The sequence below is a fragment of the Tyto alba genome, unplaced genomic scaffold (assembly GCF_018691265.1).
Source record: "Tyto alba isolate M040663 unplaced genomic scaffold, T.alba_DEE_v4.0 Super-Scaffold_27, whole genome shotgun sequence".
Lineage (NCBI taxonomy): Eukaryota > Metazoa > Chordata > Aves > Strigiformes > Tytonidae > Tyto > Tyto alba.
The window spans coordinates 2,297,242-2,310,376 of NW_024881301.1; the positions used below are offsets into that span (position 1 = coordinate 2,297,242).

At 39.3% G+C, this 13,135-nt stretch overlaps 4 non-coding genes across 4 annotated transcripts; 3 read left to right on the forward strand and 1 right to left on the reverse strand.

Annotated features, from left to right (window-relative positions):
• Nucleotides 1–3,777: 3,777 nt before the first annotated feature.
• On the forward strand, nucleotides 3,778–3,850 carry TRNAA-AGC. The gene has a single exon. It is a non-coding gene; the product is annotated as a tRNA-Ala (tRNA).
• Nucleotides 3,851–4,766: 916 nt separating this feature from the next.
• Nucleotides 4,767–4,839, reverse strand: TRNAA-AGC. Its single transcript has one exon. It is a non-coding gene; the product is annotated as a tRNA-Ala (tRNA).
• A 2,243-nt stretch (nucleotides 4,840–7,082) lies between these two features.
• Nucleotides 7,083–7,155, forward strand: TRNAA-AGC. Its single transcript has one exon. It is a non-coding gene; the product is annotated as a tRNA-Ala (tRNA).
• Nucleotides 7,156–7,663: 508 nt separating this feature from the next.
• Nucleotides 7,664–7,736, forward strand: TRNAA-AGC. Its single transcript has one exon. It is a non-coding gene; the product is annotated as a tRNA-Ala (tRNA).
• The last annotated feature ends 5,399 nt before the right edge of the window (nucleotides 7,737–13,135 follow it).

Below are 13,135 nucleotides of genomic sequence, written 5' to 3' on the forward strand. Positions count from 1 at the left end.
TCAACTACTGGTAACAAAGCTTAAGGAGACCCTTGGAAGGCACCGTCAGCTGCATATAACTGTCAAATTAGACTTAAATGAAAAAATTAAACCCAGAAGTGAAGACTTTGGATAGTTATGAGGAAAGCTACAACACCTGCAACCATATTTCTCACCTGGGAAAGCTTTCTTATCACAAGCATTTTATTTGTGGTAGAAACTGTGAGACAAAATTCAACTGAAATAAGGCACTTCTTTTTCCATGTGATCTTATTTATGCAGAATCAACCACCTTTGGACTCTCATCTGGGCCTAATAGCACATCCTTACTTGATCATCTGTAGGAATTTACAGTGAGGTAGCTAACCAACACTAATTATACCATGGTAAAAGTCAATCATTTTTAGCAGTGATGACAAAGAGCATATTTACACTAGGCATTTCTGAGTAACTTCCTGGTTAAGTACTGTCATTCTAAAATAAAGGGATTTTTTAAAAAAATCACCTTATTTTTGTCTATCTTCAGAAGAGATAATGCTTTCCTCACAGAAAGTTGTTTAGCAATCGCTACTATTGATTCAAATGCTGCACTGATTTTGTTTCAGGTTTTCTAATACCATTAACTTTTTTTCATAACCTTTTATTAATTTCAGAAGTGTTGAAGTAGCTGTAATTTTACTAACATTTAGCAAAAGGAGCATTCACGAGCTACAGAAAGATGCAGCTTTTTACAGAAAGCTTTTGCTATCAGAAAAGTAGCTTACTGAAAGAAATTTTTGAATTCCTGTTCTTCCTTCTTTTGCTTTTTTCCTGGAAAAATATCCAGCAATATGCAAAGATTACAAGGTTACAAATGCACAGGAGATGGGTTATTACCAAAACTTCAGAGACTCCAAGGAACTGAGGAAGAAAGGTGCAAGCTGGAGCAGCTTAGCCAATACAGTTTCACTAAGCCTGCTAGCAGGGTAAATCAAAGGTGGGTTTTCCTATCGTCCAATAAAACTACCTATTCTTGCTAGCAGTTAACTTGATGTTTGTTGTCAAAGGTTGAGAGGCCAAGTTTTTTTGTAAGACTTAAGTTTTTACAGTTGCAAATGAACCTTACATTTTATAATCTCTTTAAGAAAAAAAGGAAAGTGGCAGTGAAAGATATATACCCAAGTTTCTTAAAAGTCATTTTCTCAGGTGATAGAAACTAGCAGGAGTATGGTTGCAAGATAAGAATTTTGCCTTCCTTACACAGACCAATATGCATATTTTTAATTACTTTTTCCAACCTCTACACTCAAATAGGATAATGCATGAGCATAAGCCTAATTATGAATTTAGGATGAAAAAAACCCCTTAGGTTTATCTAAAGGTATACACACTCAGATGTTATTCCTGTTACTTACAGCTATTGCATTTGGGCAATCTAGGTCAAAATCCACTATTTCCAATATTGCCTTTTCCCCTCGATGATACCGAAGGTAATTTTAGCACCGGGTGGCTCAGGGGGGGAACACCCAAGCTGGCCACCAGGCAGGCTGGCCACATGGGTGAGCCTTTTCTTTTGAAGACTTACCCGCCGTCCCAATGATGGCCTCAGGAACCAGGAGGGGACCAAGCTACCGCAATCTCCCCTGTCGGTAAGACGACAAACCCTGCCAGCACAGCCTCTTCACCGTGCCATCTCCAGTTAAAGAAAATAAGAGGAGGGGGAGAGAGACAGTTGCCCAGGGGGAGAGTATGGCTGGTGAGGGGCAGGGGTGGACGCACACGCCGCCACAGAAGGTTCTAGCACTGGGCAGGGCAGAGGGAGGCCAGGCCCTGAGGGAGAGGGAAGGCGGGAACCTGTGGGCCGGCGGAGCTGTGTGGGAGGTTGTTGTCAACCTGAGGCAACTCTGGGCTGAGGCCGTCGAAAGGCAAACCTGGCAGAAGAGGTTTGGTTGCAGCCTTTTTCTCAGGGGGTTTCTCGTCGTGATGGTTGTCTTAGTGGGTGTCAAAAAACTGAGTTTTGCGGTCGTGGGGGTGCTTGCTTCAGGGGGGTGGTGCTGCTCCTCAGGAGAGGGGTGGTTTTGTTGCTTCTTCTGGGGTGCTTCCTACTACTGCACTGCACTGCCGTGACTGAGGCTCCAGCTCTCTGATAGCTCTTAACACCTGCAACAACACCAATCTTACACTATAGCAGTAAAAAATTTAATAGCTGCTGATTTCTTTCTCTTCTGATACTGTTCAGGCAGCGTTTGCTCAGAGTGCATCACTGAGCCCGAGAAAGAAGTGGAAGAATCAAATCAGAGGATAACATGGCTTGGAGAACTTGTTGAAGTGGGTGCTAACTTAAACTTCATGGTTTTAATTCAGCTTGGTTGTGGTGCTTTTGTGCTATACCTGTGTTTTGAGTACACTGTAAGCATGTAGCTTCATCAGGGAATGCAGCTCTTCTGCTGATAGGTCCGGTTTCCCTGTTCTAATTCTAAAATGACTGTATAGTATGATGGTATATAAATTAAAAAAAGACAAGGTCTCATATTTTCATATGGACCTAAGTAATCATTTGCTAAACACACACTGAATTTTACTGAGATCTGTGTACCTTAAGCCTCTAATCTTTGAACATTTCAGCACTCTGAATCAGCAACCATTTGTGCAAATTTAAATATGCTGTCTATGGCTTTGATCCTTTGAGTTAAATGAAAATATATAGAGATTGAGGAAGTAAGAAGCTGAAACACATGAAGTGTGTTGATCCTTGATTGTCATGGTATGTCAGTCACAGTAGGTCAACAAATCTGTATGTTGCAGTTCCAGCAAAGTAGATCTCTTTTGCTTGCTTTATTTCTATTTTATGTTAGTGTGAAATCATAAACATTTTTTTTTCCTCAAAATGACACTTTGGAAGGGAAAAGGCTCTAATACCTAACTTCAAATAACAGAAAATATTTGAGACCCTACTTTCTTTGTGTTTTCTGACTCCTATCTTGCAGAGCTGAAACCAAACCACTGAACAGAATTATGTATTACCAATTTTTACATGTGTGTGTGAGTGTGTGTGTCTATGTGGTGATGTAGTCACACCTTTAGAATTCCTGAGAGATGTAACTAAATAATGTGAACCATTACTTAGTTTCCCATTGTTCCATTCGCCTGGGTGCTTTTTTTTTTTTTTTTTTTTTTCCCCCCTTTTTATAACTTGGGCCCAGACTCCATTGACACAAGATAAAGAACTGGAAGAACTCTACCTATTCAGTCACATCTATTCTATTGTAAATGTGGAAATGGGTAAAGTCATTTAGTTGATTCTCTCTCACCCACAGATTACAGATAGGAAAAGTCTATTTTAAAAAAATACAATCTTTAAATACATCCAGATTTCTCTAAACAGTCATAATTGTTTGGTGTGAACATAAATCTGCAATTTCTTGGAAACACAGATGTCATCCGGATGCAGCTCAGCTGAGTAAAACACATGCTGTTACATCAAGGAGTCCAGATTTCATGTTAGGCAAAATTCCCACTAAGGCTGTCAAAAGCGGTGCACTTTAGGAAAGACCTAATAGTTTCTGCCTTTCACAGGAAAGTTGTCTTTTGTTATTGCCTACCGGTAACTTTATCAGGGGATTAGTACTCGAGCAGTGGGCTCTGACTGCCCAGCTACCGGTGTGATACTTGGGTAGGAAATCGATGTGCTTTTGGGGAGGAAGCTTTCTTTGAACTCGGGACAGCAGATCAAATTTCGGTGTAATTCGCAGGTAGTTGGTCGGTCGGTGAGAAACACTAAAGCAGGAAAGGGCGGCAGGGAGGCCGTGAGCCGCCGGAGGGGAATTAGCTCAAATGGTAGAGCGCTCGCTTAGCATGCGAGAGGTAGCGGGATCGATGCCCGCATTCTCCACTTGCGACATCCACGGGTTGCGTTTTTATGGCTACAGGGAGCAATACTTTTTTTTTGGTTACCCGTTGTATTTTTTTTTTTTTTTTCTGTTTTGGAAAAGAGAGGTTTGTAAACTTCTATTTTATCTAAATTTGGGGTAACTGCCTGCACAAAAAAGAAAGAAATTCCTGTTCCTGGGTTTTAAAGAATGACACAGAAGCACACTGACAGATAACACCGTTTCTTCTGCTTTTTGGCTGTGGTACAATTTTAGTTCCCTGTTTATACTCCCTTATATTGTGGGGATATTTTAAATTTAGATGCATTTTCCTGTAGCAGTTTTGTAAGGATAAAAATTAATCATTTTTAAGAAGCACATGCACAATATGAACGATTTAAGTTGTTAATTTTGGTCAAAGATGAGCAATTTTTAAAAGTGAAAATTATCTTTTTATAATGGGTTGAGGAAGAAATTGAGTGAAATTGTGAGAGATTGAACGTCACTTGAAACTAGGGTTAGGAACAAGTGTGTCATGCCCACCATAGCTACAAAGAGGTGCAAGGTAGCAGGAGAGACAGTAATTCTATGGTGAGCTGATGATTATATAGACAACTACATGCTTTTACACCATCTTATAGATAATTTCACGAATTTTTCATATAATTGAAACCTTTAAAAAAAATATGTTGACATTAAAATTCAGTGTGCTATTGTAGGGGACGGAAATTAATTTTATTTCGCGTATTACAGAATAACATTAGCATCCGATGCTCGTGTGTAGAAATCATCTTTCAGAGGGTTCACAAGCGTGCTACACTAATGTAGTTTTTCTTCCTCTATGGAATCGCTGTATATTACACGAGATGCCTATTTTCTTTCAGAACAATATTGACGAAAATGTTACGCTCCACCGAAACCTTCAAGCGCCCAAAACGCTGGAGAATGCGGGCATCGATCCCGCTACCTCTCGCATGCTAAGCGAGCGCTCTACCATTTGAGCTAATTCCCCGCCCTCTGTTCCCCCCCGGGCGGATTTCCCTCTGCTGAGTCACAGCGCGGCCGCTTCGGCCGCGGTTCCCTCGCTCAGTCGGTTTATGTAAGAACACCGAGGCGTTCCTGTGCTCCTGTGGACAGCCCGCCAGCTTGAAAGTCGGATTACTCGCCTGACATATGAGAAGCATACTGATGCATTTTCTGCTACGTTACTTCGATAAAAGAACACTCCTGAACATAAGCCACCTCTAGGGTTCATTCAGGAAGGAGAGACGACTATTTTGTTTTACCCCTGTTACAATGCAGGTAGCAAAAGATTTGTAAATCTAGAAAGTATACTGTTAGAAGTCACTGGAGGGCAATGAGATTTTTCTTCTCCTTGTTTTTCAAGTCTTTTTATTCTCTTTTCCAACTTTATTTTCTAATTAGCTATATGTAAATGGTAAATACAATGGTTTAAAAGTTCATCTTTATCATGGTTTGTGGAGAGGACGTATTCACTCATATCTTCCTAAATTATATTCTAGGTATTTCTACCTTTTTTTTACTGACTTTGATGATTCAGTTAAAATAGATTTGTATCTTAAATATATGGGGTTACTGAAACCAACTCAGAAATATAAAAATTCAAGTGTGGTCATACTAACTGACTTTGCATTAAGAAGTACATTGGCAGAGCTCTATTCCCAGGTTGTTAAATTAAGGAATGCTTTCTGAACTTAAAGAACAATAATGTAGTTTACAGTGAGAGTGGTTACACTGATATACCATTAAACAATGAAGGCAATGAAAATTATATGAGAAAAAATTTCTCACTTTCTGTTTAAATGCAGAAAAGTAAGTTCTGCTAGTAAAGTAAAGCATGTGCAGTAATCCAACAATATGTGCGCTGGTGGTTTTCTCTAATGGTTTTAACTTAATGGATGACAGCATCCAGTTACACGAAAATAAATTTCAAAATTAAGCATTGGCTAGCTACAACTTGTCTAAAGTAAGGTAGTACTTCAAATCTATCACAAACCAGATTCAGGCCAAGTGTGGAACTAAAACCACAGTACCACTGCAAACATTCTCCTAGAATTTAATTATTCTCCTGCTTTACCTCAGTCTCTGCACAATAATAAATAACAATTTGTTTTTACCATTTCTTGCAGTATATCGTAACTGACTTTATCTACCTCATTGGAGTAAACCTTAGGGGGAAAACCAATATGCAAAAGTGGTTTCAGGCCTTCTCACAGGCATACATCTTAGGCTCCGTGATGGGCCGCTGCACATCTGCAGCTGGGATCTTTCCTTTCCTGTATCATATTTCACAAGGGTCAGTTTTCTTTATCTACCCTGTGCAGTCTGAGTCAGCACAAAAACGGCAGATTATTCTCCCTATTTGTCACCCCCAAATCTCACTCTGCTGCCACTAAAAAGGCCTGAAGCTTGGACAATTCATCTCACAGAAAAACAGTTTATTTGATGCCAGTGTCAGATAAGGGTGAAGAAAGACCTCTGCAGTAGGTACTGGTTTTGGTGATTAAAATGTGTCTTTTGTATAATTGACAGCCCATTGATCTGTGGTCTTGAATTTGTTGTGATTGCTAAATTTTCATGTAAGATGGCAAGTAAAACTTTCTAATTTCTCCATTTGGTTCGGAGAAACTTCCTTACCTACATGGCTGAAAACACCTGACCTCCTTAATTACGTTTTTTTTTTTCATTTCTCTAGAGTATTTCAGCTGTGAAGGCTTTGTGTCCACATACTTTCATTAACACAGGTCACTTCAATGCATCTCCTTGGCAACACTAATGTAAACTGATGCAAGCTAATTCAATGAGGTTTGACTTTTGCTTTCTAGATGGTCTTGTTAGGGGACATCAGGGCAGATGGAGTTTTGTATTATCTTCAAGCTGCTCCACTGCATTGTCTGTGATGTGATTTCCCTCAGCAGAGAAGAAGCAGCTGCCCTCTTCAAAGAAGGATAAATCTAGTGCGAGTCGAGTCGGGTGGCACGGGAAGGCTGCAGGTCATGAGTTTGTCATGCAAATTAGCATGAAGTGCCTTATCACCTTACTCGGTGAGATTGTCATCTTGGAAAAGAAAAAAAAATTAAATTAGACAAAATCAAGGTCAAATGGTAGTAAGTGTTCAGAATGGCTGCCCTGGGGTCGTCACCCGGGACACAGGAGCAGGAGCACTAAAGGGAAGGCGGGTTGTGTTTGTGATTATTAAAATCTATGGTTACGGGCCAAAACCGAATTTCGCGGGGGGAATTAGCTCAAATGGTAGAGCGCTCGCTTAGCATGCGAGAGGTAGCGGGATCGATGCCCGCATTCTCCACGGGCGTCTTTTTGTGGTGGGAGAAAAGACAGTTAACTATACAACATGTTTTCCTGTGTTGAACTGGAATTTTGAAGTAAAAAAGGCTTTTATTTTTCAGATTTATAGTTAATTTCTTAAATGATGCCATCTGTTTGACCAGAATAAATTAAAATAACTCACATAAAAAAAAAAAAATAGAAACTGCCTTTTATGGGGAGAAAACCAAATGCCGGAGTGTACTTCCCCTCAGGAAACGTAAGTAATAAACTTTTTTAAAATTTGATTTCATACACCTGTAAAACGTGTCTTTTCTGGTTTGTCTTGTTTCTTACCCCTTCACTTGGAAATGCTAAATGAAATACCACAAATGTATTATTTGACCCGTTTTGGTGTTGAAGTCGAGCGTCTTTTCCTTTGTGAAGAGAGAGACGGTAGCGGGAGAGAAACCCGAGCGCTGGGGACGGAGCCGCAGGTTCCCTGGACCCCGACGCGGACAGTCCCGCAGCCCCAGCAGCCCCGGGGAGGCGGGGAATTAGCTCAAATGGTAGAGCGCTCGCTTAGCATGCGAGAGGTAGCGGGATCGATGCCCGCATTCTCCAGTGCTTTTTAAGGAGGACTCATTCCACCCAGAAGTAGAAACTACGGCACCGATATATCAATCAGTATTTCGGTAAAATGTTCTAATCGGGGTAAACCTGATTTTTCTTCCTCCTTCTGTATGCATTACTCCCAAAATCAGGCTTATATAACTGCATATGTGAATTCTCTGTCATAACTGTTAACTCTTCCTGGCCAGTTTAAGTCAAATTTGGCAGAAAGAGAATTCTGCAATATGATGTTTTTATCAGGCTTTACAAAAAACAATAGACGAATGATTGTTAGAGACCTGAATCAGCATGTCTTTTTGACATGAGCTGCCAGTTCTTTCCCCCTAAGTCTGTATCCTAGAAAGCACACTACAGCAACTGTCTTAGTGATGGCCTGTGTGCAAGTTGTAATTCAGCTCCTTAGCCTTCTCTCCTAATTCTGTTTTTGCAGAGCTGCTTTTAAGAGGCTAATGCCTGCCACACTTATGCTAGAGCTCCAGAGATAACCTCGACCATCTAACTGATTCACTGACTTCCCCTAACACCTTATTAGTTTCTTCTGATCCTTCTCCAGATGTCGCATCTTTCTTTATGGTGCACTTCTCCTTGACCCTTCTCAAGGCAGCTGCACAGCAAGCTTTTTAGATCTTAGTGACCAATGCTGCTAAATTTGTTGTGTCTTGAGTGTTAACTAAGCACCTTACAGTGTGCAGAAGACCTGCTTATTTCCTCACATCTTCTGTCTGTTCATGGCTGAGGAAGAAAATGTACATGGAACAAGTGAAAGACTGTTATTATTCCACTTCTGGGTGTATCTCCTTGTACTTTGGTGGCTGAAAACTTAACCTTCCCCTTGAACTCTTGGGCATACCTAAAAAACTGTGTACCAATCTTAGTGACTACTTTCAATACAATTAGTAGACAGAAGATGCCTAGAATGGTCATACTAAATGCCATCCTTCTGACAACGCTCTGGGCCATGCTTATAGCTACTGTGTACACACTTATTTTCAGCAGGGTTGTTCTCAGTGGACACTGTGTTGACACTGGATTCTTGTCCCAACAACATCCTTTACTAAACTTGCCTTATAAAAAAGTTATTCCTGATCATTATCTTTGATGTGTGGTTTCTTACCAACCGTTGTAAGAAGCATGGACAAAGATTAACGCGTCTGTCTCTCAGGAATACCTAATGAGGAGTCTTTTCAGTGAAAGAATACCTCTTCTTCTTTTAGGATGACCACTGAGTATTCCAAGATCTCTTAAAATAAGTGGATTGATTTTTTTTTTTTTTTTTTTAATCATCTTACTCTTCATGAAGTGAAAGCAGAGTACTCGGTTTGGAATATTTCTCAGTAACATCTATCTTCAAGTTTTGCCAAAAGGCTTATGCAAGGAATCTGACCTGCTTGTTGCACTTAGATAAAATAGACCATATAAAGCAGTTGTGCTGCTTTGTACAGCTGAGAAAGGTCTACACAGCATTGTATTTTTCTGTAACAAAAATCACCAGTAACAGATACTTGGGAGCATTACTGTTTATCCCAGGGGAAATAATAGCTTGCCTACTGGGGTCATTCATTTACAGTTTGTACTGCATAAGAGCATCATTTGCTCTTAACATCTGCAGTTAAAACAGTGTTAAGCCTGCTCTAGCTTCCTGATCAGCTTTTTTTTAATTATTGAGAAGAAGCTGAGAACAATAAGGAAATACTTCAATAGATTTCTACAGCTAGACCCTGTATTGCTGAGAAGTTGGATCAAGACCATTATGATGTTTAGTTTGTATTCATTTGTTTATATAAATTTCAGTTTGATTGGAGTGTTTATCGATCATGCAGATTCCGTGAAAGACTCTTCTAATAAGGGTTACAGAGGCAACTATTTTTTTGAAGTGACAGGAACTGTGTGGTCCTGGTACGTAGGTGTTATACAGTGATGGAGCATGAGTGGAACTGTCAGCCAAGTAGTTGTTGCCAAGACTGTTTAGAAAGATACTGTAAGGAGATGTCCAATTAATTAAAAAAATTTCTGCCTATATAATGCCCCTAGAACATCACTGTTACTGAGTACAAGCTTAAAAGCTTAATGGCTGCTCCTTGCATACTGAAAGATGGGCTAAGAACTAGCTGGATGATGGACATACCTCCCCTTTCTTCATCTTCCCAAACACATGTACTCGTACTGAAAAGCAAAGGTAACATGCTGTGTGACTAAAACTGAGATAAGGTCATAAATACCAATGCAGGTAGCCAGCCTAGCCTTATTATATTGTCGGAGGTTGAAAGCTCAGCTCACTTCATGGACATCATGTGCCTGGATACACAGCCCAATTCCCTCTGGGTTTAAATTGTGGATGTAGTAATGTGTAGCTGTGTTCTAGGATGTTTTAAGCTTTTTAGTATCTTTAAGAATTAGAGGGGTAACGGCTCACGGGTCACCAAAAAACTTGCATCAGGACTGTAATAAAGTTAACCCCTTAAAATGGAGGAAGGATAAAAAGCTCCTCTACTTTCTAACATTGCTTTTAGAGGTCATCAGAGATACTCTATATATATAGAGATACTATATATCCTCCTCATAAGAAAGTTTAGTAGCTTTCCTACACCCAGTTATTTGTATTTTTAAGAATCTAGGTATTATTGCACCTAGTAGTTTTTGACAAGCAAAGCTAGGAAAGACTATACTGCTCTTGCTTCAGAGCTAGGAAAGGTTTTAATTATGAGAGGAAACCTTCCTATGATTTTTCTTGTATTCTGTCTCAAGCATTTGGTATTTTGTCGACTAACAAAGGAGTCTGAACAGATGCACTGTAAATCTGATCCAAACTGATCAGAAAGTTGCACTAGTAAAAACCTGCTTCATACTAGAAAAAACAATTTGTATGATAATGGTTAAGAGATAGCTGGACCACAAAACCACATCAAAAGTATGTGGGTTTTTAATCACGTTTATAAAAGAAACAATTTAACCTGAAGATGTAGCAAGACCTTCGAAACAGATTATGCAGGCATTACAGTGGTTTCCTGGTAGGATTTCCACTCACAAAATATGGTAATTGGAAACCACGCTTCATTAGAAAAGGGGCTCAAATCCAGGCAAAAGTAATCCAAACCTACTCCTACCCTATCCAGCTGCGAGGTGGGGCATGATGAGGAGTCACTGAACAAACCAAGTGTGTGTTTTCTCTGCCGTCAAAATACAGGGCACAGAGAGAATGCTTTAGGGAATCTACTAAATAATATAATAATTACATAAATATAATTAGTAGGTCTTCTGCTTAGATTTTATGAGCCACTATTTTTCATAATAGCAAATACAACTTCTTTGTTTTCCTTATCAATTTGGAGTCCAAAGATGACAGTCACAAGAGGAATCTGGTTGTGCTTACTGTTTAGACAAACTGTACTGTCAAAACCTTACAACCCACAATTAACCAGCTTTTTGGTTTTGAGCATTAAATAATTCAAGCTGGTGCTAGGCTGTCTGTAAACGTTATTGTAAGATGGCCATGCAAACTGAGAATTGGATGGCAGCCTCCATATTGACTGTCAGTTTACCTCACACACCATGAATCCCATGCTTTTTAAGTAAATTATACATGTATTTTTACAAGACTACATGTGGTCTTGCCAAGTGAGAAAAAAATGCAAAATGCTTACTTTTTTCAGTCCCTGTTGCTGTAACAAAATGGCAAGTTGCATAGCAGCTCTAATTATGGAATTAGATAAACACAGTGCAAAAGTGGGATAGGGATAAAATCACTTCCCTGACCAGCTCTTCAACACGCAGTCTTCAGTGAACTTTCTTCTTTCCCTGAGATAATCCTGGAAAGTTCTAGGGCCTTCTAGGAAGATAAAACTGCAATTCCAGAATGACTGACAAAATTAGGACTGAAGTTTGATGAGGCCAACTAGAACATAGTCTTAGGCAGTACATTATCTCAGTTATGATGGGCATGGGATAATCTCAGATGTTTCTCACTTAGGAGTTTACACATGTTCCCACTGAAGCACCTAACAGAAGTGGGGATGACCAGGATCAAGTCACTTTCCAATCAAATCTGTACTTGCAGAGAAATTAAGCACCAGCTTTGAAACCAGTAACAGTGGTAGCAAAAGACGTTTTTTTGGTCTGTCTTGTCTGGTTCCCCATCCACCCCGCGGAACCCCCAAGATGACTGCATTCTGTGCTAGGAAAACAAAGTGCCATTCCATTTCACTTCAGCAGCAGCTTCTCTTTACAGTGTTAGACAAGAAGAGATCACTTCAACTATGGTCTCTCAAAGTGACATTACAAACACTTGCTGCCAGCAGGCTTATAACTTTTTTTTTATGCCCTTTGGAGAATGCATAGAAGACTTAATGCCTTTCTTCTATGCTGTTCCTGATGTCAAGGATATAAAGTTTCTGGCAGGAGTGCTGTTCCCTGGTTGCATATTCCATTCTTTAAATTACTTGAGTTTTTTAAATGAGTTTAATTATAATCACTAACAACACAGGATAAATACAGCAGTAAATGATGATATAGAGTTGGAAAATATTGCATAGAGTAAGGAAAATATCCTCAGTTAAGTAATTTACTTTCATCTTCCTTTTGCTTTGTGTACATTTCAAATTAGCATATGGGTGGTTAAAACCTTTAATCAGTACTTTTTTTTTTTTTTAACGAAGACTCTTTACAAGCATTTCCAGTCTATCTACCTAATTAGAGTGGCACTTGCAGTCCTTGCTTATTTAAAAATCAAAAAACCACTACAGGCTAGAACAAATTATCTCCATCAATTACTACATACAGGCTTTAAGAGCCACCTAGTGGGATTATTCTGCAAGTAACCCTGCAAATTAGGTAACTAGGGTAATTCCTAATAAGCATTTTAGTTTAAAAAAAAAAAAACAAAAACAAAAAACAACTGATGAACTAAAAGATTGTGTATTAAGAGTCATCTTAACTCAAAAGGGAGCTGAAATCAGTTTTGTACACAAAACCCTCTTCCATTTTCTTGAACACTTTATTTTGTGGCTATGCAATTTAATATGCATTTAGAATCTGCAAGTAGATGAACCACCCAATTTCTGTTTTACAGTAATAGTTTCCACACTGACAGGCAATTTTAATTTGAGGAATTTTTCTGGTATAGCCAGATGAATCACTACTTGAATTTATTATTTATTTTTCTAAAACACTAAATCAGCTTCCTTAAACTCAGAAACATATTTAGGAAACTTTTTTGGTGCTGTTTTGTTTGACAAGAGGAGGTACCAAGTAATCAGGAAGGGTAGTTTTGTTATAGCTATGAGAGTGGAAAAATGGGGAGAGAAAGGTTTGGGAACCAAGGTAGTACTTTAAGGACCAAGCAGCGTAAATGGAAAAAGTGTGCAAGTGATGCTGTCAGAAAGTAAAAAGCTTAG